Raw genomic sequence first — 11889 nt, forward strand, 5'->3', positions numbered from 1 at the left:
TTCTTTCTTTCTGTTGCATAGAATTCTATTGTGTAAATGTACCATAGTTTTTTGATCCATTAATTTACTGATGGGCACCTAGGTTGCTTCCAACTCTTGGCTATTATAAAGGACTGCATCTTGTTGCATTCCCATCGCAGTGGTTGAGAGTTCTTGTTGCTCTGTGTCCTTACCAGCAATTAGTGTTGTCAGTTTTGTTAGTTTTTAAAACTTTAGCCATTATGACAGATGTGTAGCAGTCAAATATTTACTTTGTAAAAGTATACTGGAAGGTGGACTTCTGGCCAAGATGAAGGCGTAGGTGGAAGCACTGTGCCTCCTCGCACAACCAAGTTTAAAGACAACAAAGTTTTAGTAACAAAAACGCAACCAAAACACAGAAAATTGAACTGTATGGAAGTCCGACAACAACGAACCATTCAGCCAGACCGGTAAGAGGGGCAGAGTCAGCGGCTGGCAGAGCGGGTCACACAGGAAAAATTGGCCAGACCGACCAGGGACCCAGGCTCACGGGCAGTGGTTGGCAGATCCCAGGTGTGGGGTAGCAACAGGCAGACCCATTGGGGGCCCAAGGTGGCTGGCTGACCGTGGTCACACATTCGCATGCAGATAAACCAGGCAGAGGAGCCAGCAGTCAGACAGACGGTGCAAACCAGGGCCCCAGTGCTGGGAAATAAAGCCTAAAGGCACTGATTGGAACAACTGTTCAGGGTCAAGGTGCTGGGAGATGCTCCCAGGCTCACAGTTCATTGGAGAGACCCACAGGGTCCTGAAGGACGCACAAGCCCACACACCCAGGAGCCAGCACCAGAAGGGCCCAACTTGCCTTCAGGAAGCAGCAGAGGGTACCAAAATCTGAGAGAGAGCAGAACAAACACCATTGACCCTCTCTGACCCTGCCCCTACATGTACTGTCAACCCAGCAACTGAGTCACCCCACCCTGGTGAACACCTAAGGCTCCACCCCTTGTATATAACAGGCACAAACAGACCAAAATATTATGGCTGAAGAAGAATAGCTCAAAGCCCCAGAGCCAATACTTCTAAGCGACAAAGAGATAGCCAACCTATGGGATGCACAGTTCAAAATACTGGTGATCAGGATGCTCACAAAACTGGTTTATTTTAGTCACAAATTAGATGAATAAATGAAGGCTATGCTAAGTGAAAGGAAGGAAAATGCACAGGGAACCAATAGTGATGGAAAGGAAACTGGGACTTAAATCAATGGAGTTAACCAGAAGGAAGAAAAAAATGACCAAACAGAAAAGAAGGAAGAAACAAGAATTCGAAAAAATGAGGAGAGGCTTAGGAACCTCCAGGACATCTTTAAATGTTCCAACATCTGAATTATAGGGGTACTAGAAGGGGAAAAGGAAGAGCAACAAGTAGAAAACTTATCTGAACAAATCATAAAGGAGAACTTCCCCAATCTGGCCAAGGAAATAGACTTCCAGGATATCCAGGAAGCTCAGAGAGTCCCAAAGAAGTTGGACTCAAGAAGGAACACACCAAGGCACATCATAATTGCATTAGCCAAGATTAAAATGAAGGAGAGAATCCTAGAAGCAGCAAGAGATAAGGGGACAGTCACCTACAAAGGAGTTCCCATCAGACTGTCAGCTGATTTCTCAAAAGAGACCTTACAGGCAAGAAGGGCCTGGAAAGAGGTATTTCAAGTCATGAAAGGCGAGGACCTACATCCAAGATTGCTCTATCCAGCAAAACTTTCATTTAGAATGGAAGGGCAGATAAAGTGCTTCTCAGATAAGGTCAAATTCAAGGAATTCATCATCCCCAAGCCCTTATTATATGAAGTGTTACAGGGACTTATCTAAGAAAAAGAAGATAAAAAGTATGAACAGTGAAAGGACAGCAAACTTAGAGTTATTAACAACCACACATAAAACAAAAGCAAACCAAGAGGACAGCTAGATCGGGAGCAGAGCCATAGAAATGAAGAGCACATGGAGGGTTAGCAACAGGAGAGTGGGAGGAGGGGAGGTGGGGAGAAGGTACAGAAAATAGCATAGACAGTAGGTAGAAAATAGATGGGGGGAGGGCGAGAATAGTGGGGGAAATATAGAATCCAAAGAACTTGAGACACGTGGTTATAAACTAAGGGGAGGAGAATGGTGGGGGAGGGGGTGTTCAGGGTGGAGGGGATGAAGGGGGGAAATGGGTCAACTGTAATGGCATAATCAATAAAATATATATTTTTAAAAAAATATACTGGAAGATAGGTTATTTTGCAATGCAGGTGAATTAATTAAAAGCAATGAGACTGTTCAAAGACGCTACTAACCATTGATGCGTCTTCTCACAGAATGAAGAGTGGCCTCACTGCTAAGGAATTTGAAGGCCCAGGAGAACCCAGTTTTGTAAAGGTTCTCTGCGTGTCCTTATACCAGATGTTTACAATACCTCCCTGTCTATGCTAAAATGAAATTAATCAGTGCTATAATTAACTAAATACTTTTTGAAATCATTATAATGCCTCATTACTTAAAGTATAATGCTTAAAAAATTTTATATATTCCATCATGTGAGGTGTTCAGTCATAACTACATTAAAAGATAATGAAATAGTTAAGTATTAGAACCTTCTTCTATAAGTAAGTGGGAAGATCAGAGTCATTCAATACAAGATACACAGAAATTGAAGCAGTGACAGGAGTAGACACTAGAATAAAATCTAGTACTGTGCTTGTGCACAAGAGAAAAGGAGCTTAGCCCTGGCTGCTGTGGCTCAAATGGTGAGAGCATTGTCCCATAAACAAAAGTTGTGGATTCGGCTCTTGGTCCGGGCACACACTGGAGGCAAACAATGGATGTTTCTCTCTCTTCTGGTCTTTCTTTTAAAAGTCTTTTAAAGTTTTATCGATTATGCTATTCCAGTTGTCCCAATTTTCCTCCTATGCCCCCCCTTCACCCCCCACTCCCTCAGGCATTTGCCACAACATTGTTCATATCCGTGGGTCATGTATATAAGTTCTTTGGCTGCTTCATTTCCTATACTGTACTACACATCCCCATGGCTATTCTGTAACTACCTATTAGTACTTGTTAATCCCCTCACCTCCTCACCCATTCTCCTTCACCCTCTCCCATCTGGCAACCATGAAAACACTCTGTGTATCCATGGTTCTCTTTCTGTTCTTCTTGTATACTGAATTTGTTTTTTACATTCAAGTGTTGATAGGTATGTATTTATTGCCATTTTATTGTTTATAGTTTTGATATTCTTTTTCTTAAATAAATCCCTTTTACATTTTATATAATAATGGTTTTGTGATGATGAACTCCTTTAGTTTTATCTTGTCTGGGAGCTCTTTATCTGCCCATCAATTCTAAATGATAGCTTTGCTGCGTAGAGCAATTTTGGCAGTAGGTCCCTGCTTCTCATGACTTTAAATATTTCTTGCCAATCCCTTCTAGCTTACAAAGTTTCTTTTGAGAAATCAGCTGACATTCTTATGGGAACTCCCCTGCATGTAACTAACAGGTTTTCTCTGGCTGCTTTAAGTTAAGATTCCCTCTTTAACTTTAACCTTTGGCTTATAACTATAATGTGTTTTGGAGTGGACCTCCACATCCATCTTATTTGGGATTCTCTGTGCTTCTTGGACTTACATGTCTATTTTCTTCACCAAATTAGGGAAGTTTTCTTTCATCATTTTTTTCAAACAGATATCCAATGTCTTCTTTCTCTTTTCCTTCCGGTACCCCTATGATGCAAACATTGGAATTCGTCAAGCGGTTCCAGGGGCTAATTACACTATTCTCATTTTTTTGGATTCTTTTTGCTTCTTGTGATTTTGAGTAGTTTTTTTCTTCCTTATGTTCCAAATCATTTATTTGATTCTTGGCTTCATCCACTATACTATTGTTTGCCTGTAAGTTGTTCTTTATTTCAGTTCATGTATCCTTCATTTCTGTCTGGATCTTTTTTATGCTGCTGAGATCTTCAGTAAATTCTTTGAGCATCCTTATAACCAGTGTTTTGAATTCTGCTTCTGATAGATTGCTTATCTCCATTTCTTTCGCTCTTTTTCTAAAGTCTTGATCTGTTCTTTCATTTGGGCCATGTTTCTTTGACTCCTTATTTTGGCAGCGTCCCTGTGTTTGTTTTTATGTATTTGTTTCTATGTATTTCTATGTATATGACATTCTGTCTTGATATCATGGCTTAATGTAGTAGGTGTCCTGTAGGGTCCAGTATCACAGCCTCCCCTCTCACCCAAGCTGGATACTCAAGGTGTGCTCTTCATGTTGGCTGAGTACACCCTCTTGTAGTTGAGCCTTGGTTGCTGTTGGCAGGTCAATGGGAGGGATTTACCCAGGCTAGTCAGCTGCAAGGACTGGGTGTGACCATGGACCAACCTCTGCCCTCCATAAGGGATAAGCTGTGCAAGGACAGGGTGGTGCTGCTCCAATGTGGTCTGTAACTGTCTGCTGGGTGTACAGGCCAAGGTTAGCTCTCACTTGTGTTCTACCTGGGGCCACCTTGCATGAGCTATAAAGCAATCTTAGATGGCTGCTACTTTTGCTGGATTTGGAGGTTCCCAGACAAAGCCAGGCTATGAAGCTAGACTGGCTACTACTAGTGCCAGGCCTGAAGGCACTTAGCAAGAGGTATGGGGCCTCAGGGCTCCCTGAGGTTAGCTGTTGCTTGTTCGAGAGGTAGTAGAAAGTTTTGAAGCATGAGTCCAGGTCAACCAACCATTCATATGGAAGAGTCACTGTTAACAACTTGTGTGAGCCCATAAGTTGGAAGGGACAAAGACTCAGGGGATCTTTAGGGCAGGGCAAACAGTGTTAGCCAGGTTGATGAAGTTTCAGACATGGCACCCACCTGCCGGCTGTGTGGCTCTGTGTGGGAGGGTTCAGAAAAGGGACAGTGGCTGCTGCCTGCCTCTCTGTCAGGGTGAAAGTTGTCCCCTAGGTCTTGCCTTGACTTCAGATGCCTCATTTCCTCCCTGTATGCTGCTGGTACCTGGAGCTCAGAGCGGGTGAGTCTGAGCAAGTCTATGTCTGGTCTCTTTAAGAGGAACTGCTTGGAACTCTAGAAGTTTCTTCAACTGACTTAATCCCCACTAGTTTTTGCAACCAGAAGTTATGGGGACTTATCTTCCTGGTACTTGAACTCTGGTATGGGGATCCTGGTGTGGGGCTAAGACTCCTCACTCCCACGATATCCCTCCTGAATTTTGATCCACCACATGTGGACGTGTGACTAGCCCATTTCATGTCTGTGCTCCTCCTGCCAGTCTGGATGGATGTGGTTTCTTTAATTCTGTAGTTGTCAGACTTCCATTCAGCTCAATTTCTGACAGTACTGCGTGATAGTTGTTCTATGGTGTAGTTGTAATTTCAATTTGGTTGTGAGAGGATGTGAGCCATGTTTACCTGTGTTACCATTTTGAGCAGAGGTCTCAGCCAGTCTCTCCCTTCCTCTCTTTTTCTAAAAGAGAGAAAGAGAGAGAGAGCTCAGGCTCTTGTATATGATGAGAGGGAACAACCCACTTGAAGAAAAAATAACATGCCAAAGTAAATGACAGATTATTGAAGTGAAAACAATGGGGTATGTGTGATTCTTGCAAAGGAGCTCAACATTACAAGTATGGTGTTAAAATTTCCTGTATTATGACATAGGATATGATAGCAACAATGTGTCAATCTCTTTCTATTTTGAAATTCCATTACATGTTGGAGGATATGTTCAGTCTCAGCTAGAAGGCCCCAAGAGGCTATGTTCTTCAATAAACTACAGGACCTCTCGGAAGGATTGGGAAAGGAACTGCGAAACGAGAAGCTGTAGAAAACCTGTGATGAACCGTTAGGGACAATATTGTGGTGAGAGCGGAGAACAGGCAACCCCCAAATAATGACAACGCTGTTGTCACAACATTATAAAAATAATGTAAGATGGTAGCAATGTGAAATTTCATTTTTTATAATGAAATGCCGTGAAGTCCCCTTATGTTCTGCTAATTTAGTAACATTTGACATCAAGTATCTCAAAAGGAGTCCCAGAGCCATTTCGTGGCTGCAGCCTGCCTTGTCGTTTTTGCAGCACTGTGATTGCACCTCTGCACCGACACCCTTTCCACTAATACGCACTTGAAAATGCTATACGGCACTGAGTGGATGGGAAGTCAAGAAAAGTCAATTATTCAATACTTTTTAGATAGTCTTTATCCCATTAAAGCTTTTCCCTCTTAAATTATGTTGACTTTTTGTATAAACATATGTAAAATCTTTTCAGTGTCTCATCGACTAAAGTATTATTAATTTATACTTGTAGTGAGTCTGGCACCCTGGGATATTAAAGAGCTGTGCAGGAAGCTGCTTTCCTTATGAGATTGTCGTGTGTGTTTTAGAATATTTAACATCTCTTAGGCCCTAACCACCAGATGCCTGAGATTCCATGTCTCTGTCCCCAGTCATCAGACAAGCAAAAATGTTCCCATGTTTCCCAGATGTACCCTGGGCTATAGTACCTGCCTTGCTGAGAACCTCAACTAAATGTATGGTTTGGGCCCTTTTATGAGCAGTATTGTACATTTCAGCTATTTGAACCTGTAGCGTGAAGTCTGAACAAATAGTTTCTGTAATGATTTCCTGGTGGCTGGAGAGGCACCAGGTATATTTCCTGTTTCCCAGGCTTCCTGGTGTGTTTCTTGAAGTGGGTGTTTTCAAGTTGAGTTGAAATGATAAATGTCAGATATTGCAAAGGTGGGTGCAAAAATGTGCTTCAGGACTAGACTGACTCTAAGGAAAAGAGAAAGTTTGGTCAGACACTAATTTTGTTCCTGGTTTGTTGTTGGTCATTTGTCCAGAGACCTGGGTTAGGACACAGGAACCAAGAATATACAAGCACGTAACGTACCTTGTGCCAAGAGTACTATTGATACCATTAGATAGTCTTTAATCTTCATAAAAAGTCAGAGGAGGTTGCATTCTTCTCATTCAGTGCTCAAATAGTAGGGGAAACAGGGATCCTGAGAAATTATGTAATTTTTCCTAGCTCGGTTGAAAAATAGTATCCACTGAAAAGACGAACAAGGAGAAAATTGGATGTTGGAAATGGAATAGATTGGTTTTCTCATGCCATTGAATAGTTGTGAAGGTTCATTAGGTGAAAGATATCTATGTTTTGGGGAAAATAGAAAGCCTTTGTGAAATGGTAGGTCCAAAAACTCTATCTTCCAACCCGACCTAAGGTCTTTTGTCCAAGTGGGAAGAATAACCCCTAAGTAGGAACCAAAAGTTTAGCCTTTTGATTCAGGTCTAGCTGTAGCTAGACCTCCATTAATTAATTGTCCTTTTTTGTGTAATAATTAAAAACTTCAAATTGGAAGATAGTACAAATTCTTTAGTCCTAGCTTGGACTAAAGATTCAGTAAAATGAGTTACTTTTTAAGAGATTGTGGACAGTGTGTTTATGCACCACGCCTGGCAAGATCTATATTTAAATTGTTGGGTCTTGTGCTTAAATTCTGGAGTCTCAAAGGCAGTGTACCAGCTCATTAGGGCCAATTGTTAAATTTACAGGAGGTTTGCCATCTGTTTGTTAAATGGTTGATAGTTTGGAATCAGCTGTGAGGGAACATTCACATCACAGAACTCAGCAAACCCTGTGAGATGAGCTCCTATTCCCCCACCTTAGAACCAACTTGTAAACATTTATTAGCATACAGCTGTTTAAAGGTTATTAAATGGTTCCTTTATGGCCATTGACAAGTATTGGCCCTCAAAGGATCATGAATGTCTCAGGGTATCTTCCTAAGGCTGAAAGTCATTAGCCATTTGCCAATTACTGAAAAAATTATTTGATCCTTTGTCATAACCCACTTTCAGTTGGGATCAGGAAAGTAACAAAGTTACTTATTTGGGGAAAGATTTCTAGTGCAGATGGTGATGGAAATCAGTTTGTGGATCATTACCATTAAGGCTTCTACCATTTCCATTTATCTTGATTCTTCCATTGCCCTCTGCTGACATTGACAAACATTCTAATTGAGAAAATGTTTATACTTATGTCTGTGTTTTTCTAAAATGCGTACTGTTCTGCATACATATGTTAACTTACAGAGATGGTTTGTCTCACTCTGAGTATTTTTTCCTATAGGGTCTGGCAGAGTGTGGTTGGTAGGTATTAATGTGGGTGTAATAATTTATAGTTTTAATTTGAACATTTCACCTAAAGTTTATATGGTGCACTTGAGCATGGTATTCACAGAATTGCATGCTTATGATTTTGTAATAAAAGATTTTATAATAAGAAGAGGGTGTTATTTGTGCCAGATCCTATGTTTTATATCTTTTACACTGAGAACTAGTTTTGTGGATTTTGAATTTGACTGTGTTATAACCAATTGTCACCTGGAAAGACTTCACTAGTCACTTCCCCATTAACAATTCTTGAGGATTCCGTGTTTCACATTCTTGGCAATACTTGAAAATGATCTAGCTTTCTTCTTCAGGCTAATAGGTATAAAGTCATATCTTTTCTTAATTTACATTTCTTTGATTACTAATGAGTTGGAGCATTTTGTTATATATTGGCTAGCCTGTGTTTTTCTTTTCCATAAATACTGTGTGTATGTATTGGGAACCACCCTGCCTGGTTTCAGAAGCTGTAATCCCCTGTGGCTAAAGCTGAGTAGAGAGACCCTGGGACCATGAGCCACTCAGGAGACAAAGCTTATCTTCCTTGTAGGTGAGCTGCCTCTGCCCCCTTTTACTTCACCCTGCTTGGCCCTGGGCGGATGACTGGTTAGCCAATGACAGGTTAGATTCCTCAAGGGAGGGATGACCTAAGACAAGCATGGTCTTGGAGGGGCCCTCAGGGAAGGATTTGGTGGCTATAGAAAAAGGGGGTGATGGACCCTCAACCCTCAGCTTTGATGTAGCCTGAATCCTCATTCTGTCTGCAAGAAGTCTCCTAATCTCTTGGCTGCCTTACTTCCCCTGCCTGACTTAAGCCTGAAAAAATGACAGAGGGCAGTGCAGCCCTGTGCCGGAAAGGGTGGGTTTCCCAGGGCGATCAGGCCTAAAAAAGAATGCATAAAATCCTGTGAAACCTGCTTTGCTAATACCCTCAATTTAAATGATAAGGTTCTAAGCATAGAATAAGCTTGTTTCCCCAAAAGTTTTATGGCCCTTTAGCTATCTGACCCTGACTCAGAATAAGCCTTCATAGTTCTCTGTATGTTATCTATGTTTGATCATTACTGCCTGACAATGACTGATGAGCTTTACCTGTATTCCTATGCAGACTGAACCCAGTAAAAGCCCATTGAGGAACAGGCTCCTGGCCCTTCTCCTTTGAGAGATCAGCCACCTTTCCTCCCCAAGCAGATCGTATCTTGGTAGACTTATTCTCATCGTGGTAGATTGGGGGGCCCTGTAGGCAGGGGCCCTACACTTTGCACAGACTTTTTTCCCCCATGTAGTTCCTGTCTTCGTATTGTACACTCTAGATGTGTTTTTACTCAATTTCATGTCCTGAAAACTTCTTTGGAGGAATCTATTTAAGTACCTTGAATATCCAGGCCCTAAACTTAGAAGCCAAAAGATAATTTCATCATATCTTTTGGTGATATTGAATAGTATGCGAAGAAGAAAACTGTGCCCATTACCTTGCCCTCCGTCCTCCCCATTGGTTCTTTTATCAGTCGAGATACATTAGATTGTGTTGCAATGCTAACCACCCCCCATATCTTTGAAGCTTAAAAACTGGCAGCATGCCTGCGTGAGAAATGAACATGTCAACTGTGGATCAGCGGAGCAGTTCTGCTTGTCACAGTCGCTCAGGGACTGATGGATCAGCCACCACAGTGAGTGTTGCTGGTTGCTAAGACAAAAGGAAAAAGCAAATTCTGGAGGGTCCAGTACTATCAAATGCTTGGCTTGGGAGTGACCCCATAGTCCACAACTCATTGATTAGGAGTGGTCATGAGGTACTTACCCATTTCCAAGGGGGCCAGGAAGTACAATCCTGCCATTGTACAAGAAAGAGAGATGCAAATAGTCAGCAAAAATCACTAATATCTGGGCCCTGGCTGGTGTAGCTCAGTGGATTGAGCGCGGGCCTGCGAACCAGACGATCGCGGTTCGATTCCCAGTCAGGGCACATACTTGGGTTGCAGGCCAGTTTCTGGCAGGGGCCAGTTCCCTGCAGGGGATGCACGAGAAGCAACCATACATTGATGTTTCCTTCCTCTCTCCTTCCCTTCCCCCCTAAAGATAAATAAATAAAATGTTTAAAAAAAAAACTTAAAAAAAATCACTAATATCTGCCTTTATGGCCACGAAATATGCAGGTCATCACTTTTTTTTTCCTATAGCTCAAACACTTTGACCTTCCTTTGTAGATACAACCCAGAAGTCACTTCCAGATGATAGGGGACTTAGGAGTTGGAAAATTTTAATTTAAGTAATAGCTAGTAAGCTTAGTAATCAATGCATGTAAAAGCTTTTGTTCCAGGAACTGAAGGTATGACCCAGGAGACCATAAGCAGTTCTACCTTTGTTCTTCAGGAGGAGGATTGCAAGCAATTCAAGATCATATCTGAGCCATTGTACTTCAGGGTGAGATGACCACTGCCCAGGACACAGCTAAAGACCATGGCCTGAGGCACAGCTTAAGACCACCACCCAGGGTAAGAATGCTGGAGTTGTTTTGTTTGGTTTAAGATTTTTATTTATTTATCTTTAGAGGGGAAGGGAAGGAGAGAGGGAGAGAAATATCTGTATGGTTGCCTCTCGTGCATCCCCTGCTGGGAACTGGCCTGCAACCCACACATGTGTTCTGGCTGGGAATAGAACTGTGATCCTTTGGTTCACAGGCCCGCGTTCAATCCACTGAGCTACACCAGCCAGGGCTGAAGTTGTTTTTTAATCCAATGAACTTTTCCCTGAATTTCAAAAACCCCTCACCACAGCTTGTTTATTCCCTGCTATAAATACCTTGGCCTGGAAAGAAAAGACAAGATGGTCTGTTAGGGTATGAAACTGCCATCTTCTCAGATTGCTGGCCATTTGAAAAATGCGCCCGTAAGATTCAATCCTTAGCTCTGTTTATTGGGTTTGGTAGTGACAGTCCGAACTCCAGTGTCTTTTCCAGTTTCCCAGGAAGTGCAACAAACTCAAGTGCCAGCATCTCTTGAGTGGTAAATAGAATTCTTTATATCAGGTCCAGGTGTGATTCTTCATTATCTGAAACCTATGAATTAAGATGACAAATTGTTAGTTTCTCACATACCCAATGTACTTTGGTGGAATAAAAAAAGGATAACTGAAATAAACAATGTTCTGATTGGGAAAGAATGAGACACTTGGAATCAGCAGCAATTTTAAAACCACCCTGGGAATGTGCGGTGAAGGTCCTTTATTCTGTGGGTAGAGGATATTCCTAAATCAGACTCAATTCTACTTCTTGGGAAGGACTTGGACTACCAAGTCTGTCACTTTCCACGGTCCTTCACATCAGCCTTGGGATGATTTTTCTTTTTCCCTTATCTTCCTAAGTAGGAAGAGTTTTGGAGAATACATCCTCCTTAGGGCTTGAGAACATTTCTAAGCTTGTTCCTAAGGGCCCACAGATTGTTTTAAATTTCAAAAAGTCACCAAATTTTGGCCTAGTCTTATGGTTCTTTGGACTACACGTACACATTGGGTTCTCATCTGTTTGGTTAAACTTAGCTGGGCTGTTTATTTAAGTGCCTGGCTTGAACCTTTGAGGATTTGGTGGGAAAATCATAGCCTTTATCTCTTTTTACTGAGCCATTTTTTTTCTCTTAAAATGATGTAGTAGGGGTGTCCAACCTTTTGGTCTCTGAGCCACACTAGAAGAAGAGTTATCTTGGCCACACATTAAATA

At 41.8% G+C, this 11889-nt stretch overlaps 1 long non-coding RNA gene across 1 annotated transcript; it reads left to right on the top strand.

Moving 5' to 3' along the window:
• The first annotated feature begins 8628 nt into the window (after window positions 1–8628).
• Window positions 8629–10687, top strand: LOC118998998 (uncharacterized). Its single transcript, XR_005069014.1, has 3 exons — window positions 8629–8724; window positions 9736–9844; window positions 10548–10687. It is a non-coding gene; the product is annotated as an uncharacterized LOC118998998 (long non-coding RNA).
• Window positions 10688–11889: the final 1202 nt, after the last annotated feature.

The sequence above is a fragment of the Sturnira hondurensis genome, unplaced genomic scaffold (genome assembly GCF_014824575.4).
Source record: "Sturnira hondurensis isolate 20B ecotype Veracruz unplaced genomic scaffold, ASM1482457v3 Scaffold0014432, whole genome shotgun sequence".
Classification (NCBI taxonomy): Eukaryota; Metazoa; Chordata; class Mammalia; order Chiroptera; family Phyllostomidae; genus Sturnira; species Sturnira hondurensis.